At 38.9% G+C, this 12145-nt stretch overlaps 1 protein-coding gene across 1 annotated transcript in view; it reads right to left on the reverse strand.

The window, feature by feature from the left end:
• The window catches only part of fzd6 (frizzled class receptor 6), a 15727-nt gene extending 15154 nt beyond the window's left edge, over positions 1–573 (reverse strand). Inside the window, exons 1-2 of the mRNA XM_079836404.1 lie at positions 420–573; positions 1–27 (exon numbers count right to left, since the gene is read on the reverse strand). The exon at positions 1–27 is cut by the window's left edge and continues 210 nt beyond it. The gene's annotated coding sequence lies outside the window, so the exon portion shown is untranslated. The remainder of the gene's footprint in view (positions 28–419) is intronic.
• Between the last annotated feature and the right edge of the window lie 11572 nt (positions 574–12145).

Here is a 12145-nt window from a genome sequence, read left to right on the forward strand (position 1 = left end):
GTCGGTTCAGATGATTCAGGAGGAAATCTACAAGACACAAACTCTACATTAACACATGCGAACTAAAGTATGATGTCGTGTGTCACATACAGCACACCTGCAATATAATTTACTGAAACTATTGAACATACAGCGAACAACAAATAAATACAAATAAATAAATAAATAACACAAAACCGGACTAGTTTCCGGGAAACTCTTCCACAAACAGAGACGAGGAGCGATTAGGAACAGTACGATCAACAGTTCGCTTCAACATTCATCACGTGTCTTAAATATATTGTAATAGATTGAGTTAGGCTTCTTAAACGATAGTAAACAAAGGCATTTTGGTCAAAGAGAAACGCGCAGCTTTTCCTTCCGCGCAAACTCTAAGTTATCTATTTCTATACAGTTGGAATATATCTTACTATACGTACACAATCCTCTACTTCATTCTCCAGGTGTGACGTTCTTCTAAAAGCCTCCATATATCCGTGAACAATCCTCTGGGAAATCCGAAGAGAAAACATCGCATTCCCAGAGTTTGTGCCTCCGGAAAAATGCCATTCTTGTTTGCGCATGCGCAGGAGAGCTGGTTCACATCAGAGAGCTCGCGCAGTTCAGATGTAAATGTCTAACATTCAATACAATGCAGACTTTGAAGGGCAAACTGATTCATTTATTGTGGCCATTAAGCAGAGGTGTAAGTGTAAGTACTTCCGTATTTTGCCTTGACTTTTAGTCAAACGCTTTTGGCTTAAGAGTGATAAAAAAAGTTATGAAATGCTGATAAAGTATGAATGTGACGGAACTATCCCACTTTCTTTTAACTGTTTGTGTTTGTTATTGCCCGTAGTGCATTCTTTAAGGGATAATTCACACCAAAAAAAATTACGTTTTACTATTACTTTACACTGTTTGTGTTCAGTCTCGGAGGTCATCTGGAGCTTTGAGGTCCTCATATCTCTGGGACTTAACCATAAAGGGCCTTGAAAATTAGGATTTCTAAAGAAAAGTTGATTGCGAATGAGAATCTAGAAGGATATTAATATATCTTGAATGCTTTTAGAGTTATAGGCATGCAAACTTAGGAAAATGAACATTTATGACACTCAGACAGGAATGTTTTATGCCATTGAGTTGATATAAAAACACAAGGTACATTTCTAGCTTCAACATTATTTGTTCTTCAGATATTCCTCTTTAAATATAAAAAGTATTAGGTGTGTACAAAGGCACGCAAATTGTGATTTTTGGCCACTGAAAATGTCCAATTGACCAGTTTACTTCTGGAGCCGCATTGAGATCTCCATATCTCTGGGACTGAACCATCGACGGCCTTTAAAATGAAGAAACCAAAAGAAAAGTTCATTAAGAAGCAGAATCTAGAAGGATATTCAGATATCTTTAATACTTCTGGAGTTACAGGCGAGCAAACTTGAGTCAAAGACACAGCAGAAGTGCTTATTCCCCATGTTTGAGCGCTCACCGTTGGCATGTAATGACACACAGATTGATAAAGTCAACAGATTTCACTAATAGATCTACCAATCTCTGTGTGAGAATAAAATAATGAAGCTCCCATCTTTCTAAAGTCATGTTTACACCCCTGTGATTGGGCTCCAGAGTCATTCTGAGCCTCCTCTACACAACAGAGATTACTCCGTCCATACACATCTGAGACATTCACTATTCTGCCGTTATCACTGTTAATGTTTGTCTTTTATACAGAGAGAAACACAATCTCAAATTTGAGCCTGTTGACACGGGATGATCCTCTTATTTCCACATGGGAAACACCATTTGACTGTAGGAAGCGGATCTGAACTGTGGAAAGCGTTCGCCTCAGTTCAGGAGACACGAGGAGCTGTGTGTGGCTGAGCTTCAGAAGTCCTTCAGTCCCTGAACGTCATCGGAAGGCATTTAAATAATTAACTACTTCAAAATGCATGCTTAACGAAATCATTGTTGAAACACTTGCAGTACTGTATGAAAAACAACAATACTACAGCACAACATAAATACATAAACGCAAAAGCGATTTCAGGTTAAGGCATAAATCTTTATTGCGATTTCACTTCGCTTTGACAGTTGTGATGCGCTGAAGTGTCTCGTCCACACGTCAAGCTGATGTTCTACTGTAATGAATATGAACGTGACTTTTTAATCAGCTGTGGAAATTCCTGACTATACCAATAACTATTTACATGTTTAGTTTGTGTTGTAAGAATGTACAGAGACTTCAGATATGAAAACGGCTTCTCCTGAGGCAATGTTCTCTCTGTAATATCATATAATGTCATATTAAGTCAACAGAACGAGTGAGCTTAGGGAACACCAACATGGCAGCTTCACTTTTTATGGCGTCATGACCAATCCAGTCATTTATAGATCAGTGGTGAGACGCATGGCAGAGAGTTTTGACGTAAATCGCAGACATCCCAACCTGAAAAAAGTCATTTCAGGGAGGTATCCCGAAGACCCAACACCAAAAAAAAAAACATTTCACCACAGAACATGACTTTACTTGTATAGTATATAATATAATATATCATTTCTATAGGCCTATGCAATTATTTGGAAAAAATTATGTAGATCACTTTTAATATTTACAAAAGCTGCTTATACTATTTATGTAAACTGCTTTTATTTATATTTCATTGCAACTTTAAACAGGTCTAAGGAGTTTGTTGTTTTCATGTAGCCTTGGCAACTAGCCGACCTGAAAAAATATGCATATGAAATGAAACTTGTTTAACTCAAACATAACATGTCAGTTACAAACTGTAGAGCGTGCAAGATTGTCATTATGTTTATACTTTCGTTTTTTGGGGCAGTCTCCCTCTGCCATGGCGCTCCAGTTTCTAGATACACTGAACTGATTAATTCGGTTCAGGAGAAGAGGTAAAAGCCCGCCCACACTGACAATTGATTTGTTGACTTACCGAAACAAGCCAATCAGGACGCTCTCCATCTTACATGCGCTTCATTAGGTGCACACTAGTACACACACGCAAGGTCTCTCGCTCTCTCTCCCTCTCTGCCGTGCACACGTGCACAGTCTGTGTCTCGCATGCGCGCTCTTGCGCGCTCTTGCTCGCTCGCTCTAGATTGCGGGAGAATTTAACTAATTTGCGGGCATCAGGGAGCCGCTATAAATATGCGGGAGACTCCCGGAACTTCCGGGAGACTTGGGATGTCTGAAATCGACCCGCGGTTCGAATCCGCCTTTTGCTGAACTCACTCTACTCCCTTTTCCATCACATATATCGGAAAGGAATTCATTTTCAATAAAAATGAAGAAAATATTAGAAAAGTGGAAATAAAGCGTCTAACGTGTTTAACAATAAGTGTTTATCGGTTAGGGGTGAACAGACGTGCTGGATTACAGACGATAAGAGTGAGTGGGTCCAATATCATTGATGGTAAAAAGTGGGCGGGTCTTGTCCCGCACTCATACAATGGCTCCGACGCCCATGTGTGTGTGTGTGTGTGCTACGAGCTCTTCATGATAATGTGCCGTTTCTGTGTTCAGAATCCAGTATTCCTGTAATTTTCTCGTCTTTATGAGTTTAATAAAGAGCGCTCTGGTCATCTGTAAAGAATGATGGACTTGCGTACGTCAGGTGACCTGTCACTGCTTCCATTGCAGTTTTGGGGAAATGTTATCCTGTTTCGAATGGCCTGAAAAACACCTCACCCGAGTGTACAAACTTCTTTGCGATATATGGGAGCTTTTGCTGAAGTGGCGTGTCTCCATTGGGACTGTGACTCTGCTTTCCTCATGAGCAGTGTAACTCAGTGTGTGTATGAATGCTGATTGGCCGGTTGGGATCAGTGCTCGGGGCCTGTGTTATCCGATCGCCAGCAGAACTTCAGAACATGTGGCTGTTGAAGACTGAGCCCAAACCTTTGTAGTCTGGCACGTACATGACATAATCACCAAACCAACATTTCTACACCAGCGGGTCAAAGGTTAGATGGCGGCGCTTTAAGTCATTCTATCCCTTTCTTTCCTAGGAATGCTTTACTGTAATGGATACGCCAGCATTAAACTGATATGTTCATCATTAATGCTGGGATATTATTGTTTTTTTGATCAGCTGTCAGTGTGAGAGGAGTCCAGCCGTACGCTCGCACCGGCCCATAATGCACTGCAGGATTATACAGCGCTTCTCCAAAATTGTACCTTTAGGGGTACCACAGCTTGTCACTGGGGCAGTACCCTTAAAAGGACATCTTTGTACCTTTTTTACTCCTAAAAAAGTGCATATTAGTACTTTAGACTACAAATAGGCACCTTGTAAAGGGTTAGTTCACCCAAAAAGGAAAATGATGTCATTAATTTCTTACCCTTATGTCTTTCGACACCAGTAAGACCTTTATTCATCTTCGGAAAACAAATTAAGATATTTTTGTAGAAATCCGATGGCTCAGAAATAGGGGTGTGAACCTACACTGGTCTCACGGTTCGGTTAGATTACGGTTATCATGCCATCGATTCGGTTCAGTTCGATATCACGATCACAATGCATTGACGATGCACTGCATCCTCATGTGTATAATTTTGTCAGTCAGTTATGAACTGAATCTTTGATTTTACCCGCTCTAAGAAAACACGCTTCTTGAATGTATCAAACAAAACTCAAGTCTGGGCACAGAAGACAACAGGAGCATTTAGAATAAATACACAATACTAAAAGCCACTTCAGGAGGTGTCTGGGCCACATTACAGTGAAAGCTAAAGTCTAAATGCATCTGGTTGTCGAAACATTTACTCCTCCCAACCAATGTTCCCTATAATTTATTTTCTTGCTGAGCAAAACTTTTCTCTATTGGGCGGACATTTTGGTCACCTTTACCTGTACAGCGTACGTAAATGCACACAAAAAAGCGGTTTCATCATACAGTTATAACTTTTAAATTTAAATGTGCCATTTCTATTTTATTTAACCCTTGATGTAACTTAGTGATATATATATATATATATATATATATATATATATATATATATATATATATATATATATATATATATATATATATATATATATATATATATATATATATATATATATATATATATATATATATATATATATATATATATATATAATATAAGTCAATTCAGAAGTCACTAAATTAAGCAAATTTTACAGTGCTGTTAACTGTAGTCTTCTTTACCAAGACATACTATTAAAATCTCCCCCAGGACAGTTACATTCTTTATAATAATATAATATACAAAATAAAATATTAAGCAGTTACACTGAGATGGTTCTTAATGTGTTTTTGTACAGTCATTTATTGGCGGCAGGCAGCATTAAACCATCAAAATTAAATGTTTGTTAATTGCTTATGAATTTCCAAGATTTTCTATATCAGGGGTTTTCAAAATTTTTAATGGCAAGGATCCCTAAACAATCCCCTTGTGAGATCAATTCTTTATTAGGATTACAATAAAATATCATTTTAATAGCCTATAATATAATATAAAAACGAATTGAAGAATTTAAACTGATATATTATAACATACTGAAAAAAACATACTGAAGTAAATACATAGATCTAATAGCTAAATATGTTCAAGGGAACATGTGAACTCTTTTATAGTCATCTAAACTTTTATAAATCCCTGAAACCCAGACCACACACAAATCTATTTAAATTGACTGAGGTGTGTAGATTTTCATCAAGCCAGCGCACAAACTACCGCAAATAAAACCGAAAGCAAGTCGTAGGTGCTCAACACACAATCATATTCATTAAAAGTAAAGAAACCGAAGGATCTCACCAGTGCTGTTGCCACGTGCTCTCCTATTGCGGTCTTTGATTTTGAAATTAGCTGATTAATAAAATGCAGCTCATATCTGTTGTTTTCGGTGACGTGTAACTCCAATAAATCTGCATATAGTGCGGGAATTGGAGATTGGATTTATATCCGTTTTGCGGAGTAACATTTATATGACCAAATGTAAATGAAATCGTTTTGATAAATCAGATATCTGATCTGTAAAACGCATGAAGTGTGTAAACAGGTCCTTTAAGAAATCTAACGTTGATATAATTTGATCTATTTTTGGCTGAGCTGGGTCCGCTTGCCACTGACAGCTCACGATGAAAACGGCTGACGTGGTTTCTCAAGTTAGTGGTATTATTACCCCATGCACATTTGATAATCGTATTAATCATAGAAACGCTTCATTTCGACACCCCTACTCAGAAAGGCCTCCATTGGCAGCAATGACATTTCCTCTCTCAAGACCCATAAAAGATATTAAAGACATCTCACTACAGTGGTTCTACAATAATTTTATGAAGCGAGGAGAATAGTTTTTGTGTGCAAAAAAAATCTAAATAACGGCTTTATTCAACAAGTTCTTGTCTTCAGTCTGGGCCTCTGATGTGAACCCACAAAGCACCGTCAGACGCATGCGCGAGAATATGACGTAGAGCCGGCGTTCTCATAGATTTGTATACATTGAATTCTACATTGATTGTGCTTTAGGTCTTGGCATAGTGCTCAAAATGGTGCAAAAATTAGCATTTTCTGGATGCAGGGGCGCAACTAGCCACTGCCAGAGGGGTATGCAGCAGCAATTCTGATGGTCAATTTGATAGTGATTGCAAAAACGGTCATGCAGATCAGCTGAGGATGGGAACCGATGATGGTGAATTTAAATTTTACTGTAACTGTAATCATAGCCGTGAGCGAGATGGTTGACAGGACGATAGCAGAGGCAAGCGCAAGATCACTTTTCTTAATAAAAAAAAAAAGACACAAACTGGTTTTGCAAAATGCGATATAAATTTTATACAACAGTTCAATAAACAACAATTTTTTTTTTCATTTTTTACAGTTTTGCTCTATTTTTCCAACAAAAATAGATTCAAACAAATAGGTTTCGTTCTCGAATAATTCCCCGTTTTTGAACAATCCACTCATGCCGCCAACTATACTGGTAGTTTATAGTTTCATAGGCCTGGAATAATATCATATTTCTATAATTAAAATATTATATTTAGAACATAAGTCTAAAAATCTCATGACATTATTTAGGCAATTGTAATTACAGTGTAAGTGGATTTTGATAAATGGTAAGATGGATTTTGTTGATACTGATTTCATTTAATTCTTATAACAGCCATAGTGTATTGTGGTAAATAGTATAGTGTAATGACTAAAAATGGTCATCATTATGTAACTTTACTTTATAAGAGGTGTGCCCTAAAAAGTGAGCATGCAATTTTGAGAACACCAAGGAAAGAGCGCGTTCTTTAGTCTGTTTGGATACTTCAAACACAAGTTTGCACTGCCTGTTTGGTTTACCTGTTTTGCCTTAGCGTTAATAACGTGCATTTTGTCCGACTCATAACGCGCGTCCTCGACGCGTGATTTACCATATAAGCGCGCGTTCTTAACGCTCTGGGCTCACGGGAAACGGAAAACGCGCGTTTTTTAAATAGCAAATCACGCGCCGAGGACGTACGCTTTGATATAAAAACACGCATCGGAAACGAGCGTTTTCCTTGACCCCAAAGGGCACGTCAAATCGCACGCTTTTGACGATCAATGCGCAATCAGACGCCCACCCAAGCGTATTGAGAATGAGATGTCATCACGACACCCGCGCCCCGCCCCCCTTCCGCCATTTTGGGGGTCTGCCCGCCAGGTAATGGATTCGGACAGAGACTGGAGAAGAGATATTCTGATGATTACTATGTACATAGTTTTCCAAACTCAACTGAACATGAAGTTTTAATCCACCCAAGCCGATCTGAGAAAGCAGCGGCTGGTAAACGTACGCCATTATTTCACCACAGGGTGTCAGCCATGGTCTTAACTAGTGAGCGCGATGCTGAAGTGTGAGACACTTGATCAATACGAACCTTTATTTATTTGTATTAAACATGTTGATCACTATTCTGTCATTTTTCATTGTGAGTCATTTTACTGTACGTTATAAACATGTTTATGCCCAAAACGCTTAATTAATATTCAAGGTAGGCCTAGTTGACTGTCATTTTCCTCTACTGTGTGCATTACTGTTTAAGATTAATTCAATCTTTAACATTGTTAACGTTACATTCATTTAAGGCACGTACCGAGCATTCATTCTACTTAAGAAGGCTGGAATAAAAGCACCAGCGCACACAAACGATCATTTAAATTTTTTGTCAAATTAATTTAAAAATATAAACTCAACAGGTATAAAATATGATCAGTAAGAGAAAAACACTGCTAATGATGATGAGCACTGGACTGCTGTAGGATAGTGGGGAGATATATTTATTATTCAGAATGCACAGGAAATATATTTATAGAAACATTTCAGTGCAAGGTGGTAAAGAGTTCGGAGTTCTGCCGTGGCAGCTCGTAGGTCAACGTTTTTGATATCAGCTTCTCTAAATACCTCAGCTTGGCGCTGGTAGTAAGTTTCTCCCTGTAAGAGACCTCTTCTCCTCAATTTCTTCTAAGTTTTCTCGTAATTTCTCTTCTTAAACGCCGCAATGATAATTCCTCGAGCCGTCTTTCCTGCTCTGATCTCTAGGCGTTTCTCAATGTCAAGGAAGGATCCTCGGAAGCCAGAATTCCGAGGATGCTACGTCATCGACGTCCGTCGAAGGGCTGTTCCAATGTCGAGGATCCTCGGAATTTCAACCAAGGTCTGAGTCCTTCGTTCGAAAGATATGCCATATACAGGAAAGGATGCATACGAGTAGACTTCGCGCACTTAGCGTTCTCAAATCACCCACAATCCTATGCGCGCAGCTTTGCTATCTTGTTCAAAGAATACAAAATATCGGACGTTGGCGGAGTGTTAACGGGGCAATATGCTTTCAAGTGTAAGTATTTACGTTACCAAACATTAGTTATAACCGTAGTAAATGTAAGTAAAGTTTAACTTTTAAATGCCAGTACAAATTACAACCGTTATACAAATGACGTTATTGATGGCTAACGGACCTTTTCACTGACGTAATGAGGCGCACTTGACGCGCACTTGCTAGCCTGTTCCATTTACCTGTTCTCCGATTGCTAAAGAGGAGCCTCGCCTAGCCTCTGAAGGAAGTGACTTGGAAGGACCAGTCCTGCAGAGGAAGGATCCTTGACATTGAGAAACACCTACTGTATCGCTCTTACAATGTTACCCCTGGCAACCGAACCGATGGCATGGGATCCCAGAATGGTGTACGGGCTCAGACTCCGCCCACGACCATCACGTATCTCCTCATTCTCAATATGAACACTTTGGCTTGCCATATTGGCTTGCCACCGGCGCCAGGCGCGCCCACTCTCGATATTCCATTATTATCCGCAATTCTATTATGGAATCTTAAGTTATGAGGGCGCCTACTCTAGCCTGTTAGTCCTCTAAAATGTTATAGCCTATAATATTGAGGAAATACAGAAATTATTTAGAAACGCACAACAGCAGCTACATATAGAAAATAGCCTACCAACAACATTTTTTTTTTTTCATACCATCGCTTTGGCGCCCCTATGCGCCGCGAATAGCGCATTTTTGCGCCGCACATAAAAGTGCCTTATCAAAGCAGGCTCTACGTCATTTCCTTGCGCATGCTTCATGTGCTTCGTGAGTCGAACGACATGAGGGCAAGTAATTAATGACAGAATTTTATTGAATTTTTGGGTGGACTAACCCTTTATGGCAGGGGTTTTAAAAGGTTCTAAGAGGTACCTAGAAATTTCCAGAGAGTAAAAAGACAGAGCAAAAATGGATAAAGTCTACTGAACAGAACAATCTAAATGTTTCACTCCTTTCTTGCCATATACTTTCCAGTATTGTATACTGTATGTTTGCTTCGTATCTTTCTAGTGAGTTTTTCCTCACCATAGTCCCTTTATCTTGCTCAGTATTCTTCATGCTGCTTACATACATTATTGTGAAAGTTGCTTATACAAATATTTTTTTATTAAAAAAATTCTTCTTCACGTTTATACCTCCAACATTAAGTATAACCAATTTAAGTTTGGAAACAATGTGTTTTTTTCATGCATAAAAAATATATAAATATATAAACCTCATATAAGGTTAATCATATTTGGGGGTCCTTGGCATCATACAGTTTGAAAACCCCTGCCTTAAGTATGAACCGTTTTGTGTAAAAAAAAAAAAAAAAAGGTACAAATATGTCCTTTTATGGCAGTATACCAGTGACAATTTTGACAGGTTTTTTCTCTGTGTTGGACTAACAGCAGATGTAGTGTTCACTGTGGCCATCTGGAGGAGCACTGGTCACTTCAGACCATCACACGTCAAACACACCAACAAACCACACACTCATAAAACATCCACAGGACCTGTCGTTAGTAGCCCCTCCAGATAATCAAGCATTATGTTTTGAATATTTTATGGAAAAGTGTGTGAAAAAAATGTTTAATTGTGGAATAATGTGATATTTCTGCATCCTTTAAAATTCTTATCCATCTCAGTCCAGTTATTAACACATTTAAATCACATTCTAGAGTTATGATTGAGCCCAACTCAAAAATACAGCCAACGCTTTTCAAAATTGACTTTATTGTAACATATATCATAACATTGTTATATCAGTACAACAGCAGTGTAACTTATGAGTTTAAGTGCAACCCTCTCCAACTGTAATATCCCAGCGGTCACTATCATTCTATGACCACACTCAACATAACTCAATAACTGAAATCATATATTAATACTAGACATCTCAAAGATCATGTGTACAGACATCTTCATCATATCTTTATGTTGAAAGCCTTTACTAACCGTTTCATCATCATCATCTCATGGGCAAACTCTGGTCATGTGACACAGATCTAATTCAGAGCCTTTATTATTTCCATATTTGCCGGTTGTAAAACACCAGTCAATATCATTTCCAGAGCTTTATACGTGAAAACATTAATAATGACATTATTAATAACATTAATAGTGAGCGGCGGGATGTGTAAATTACATCTTGATCACAGCAGATTCATGCATCAATAATGTTCCTGAATATGATGTGATATTTCACCAGGACTGGGTCAGATCCGGAGAAAAGCACACGCTTCTGTCATGTGACATCAGTAATGACCTCTGACCTCGCGTGATGATCATGTCTCACTGAAAGATGAACTCCAGTGAGATTAGCGTTTCTACAGCGAGTGCCATTCTACACTAAATATTGTACTCATAATTACCATTTAGTGTATGATTTGACATGTTTACTGTAAGACATGTAGAAGAGCATTAACCCTCGATGGGATTAAGTATGTTCTAGTATTTTTATAGCTTCATACAAACGCTGTACCACAATGGGAAATAGTCAAAAAGGTTGTTTTTCTATTTTATTTTCTATTTAAATGCACATTTATTTTAGAAATTGATAGATTTATATATAAGGGAGTGTGGTCAGTTAACACACATAGTTTAACACTTCACAACTACACTATTATATTCTATACTTTTATTAATTATTATGAGAAACCATGAGAAAAGAGTGAATAATGACCTGAAGCACTGATCTGAACACAGATGCTGGTGTTAGGGTCAGTCCTGAAGCACTGATCTGAACACAGATGCCGGAGTTTGGGTCAGTCCTGAAGCACTGATCTGGACACAGATGCCAATGTTAGGGTCAGTCCTGAAGCACTGATCTGGACACAGATGCCGGAGTTAGGGTCAGTCCTGAAGCACTGATCTGAACACAGATGCCGGAGTTTGGGTCAGTCCTGAAGCACTGATCTGAACACAGATGCCGGTGTTAGGGTCAGTCCTGAAGCACTGATCTGAACACAGATGCCGGAGTTAGGGTCAGTCCTGAAGCACTGATCTGAACACAGATGCCGGAGTTTGGGTCAGTCCTGAAGCACTGATCTGGACACAGATGCCGGAGTTAGGGTCAGTCCTGAAGCACTGATCTGAACACAGATGCCGGAGTTTGGGTCAGTCCTGAAGCACTGATCTGGACACAGATGCCAATGTTAGGGTCAGTCCTGAAGCACTGATCTGGACACAGATGCCGGAGTTAGGGTCAGTCCTGAAGCACTGATCTGAACACAGATGCCGGAGTTTGGGTCAGTCCTGAAGCACTGATCTGGACACAGATGCCAATGTTAGGGTCAGTCCTGAAGCACTGATCTGAACACAGATGCCGGAGTTTGGGTCAGTCCTGAAGC

This window comes from Gobio gobio (genome assembly GCF_949357685.1).
Source record: "Gobio gobio genome assembly, chromosome: 15".
Lineage (NCBI taxonomy): Eukaryota > Metazoa > Chordata > Actinopteri > Cypriniformes > Gobionidae > Gobio > Gobio gobio.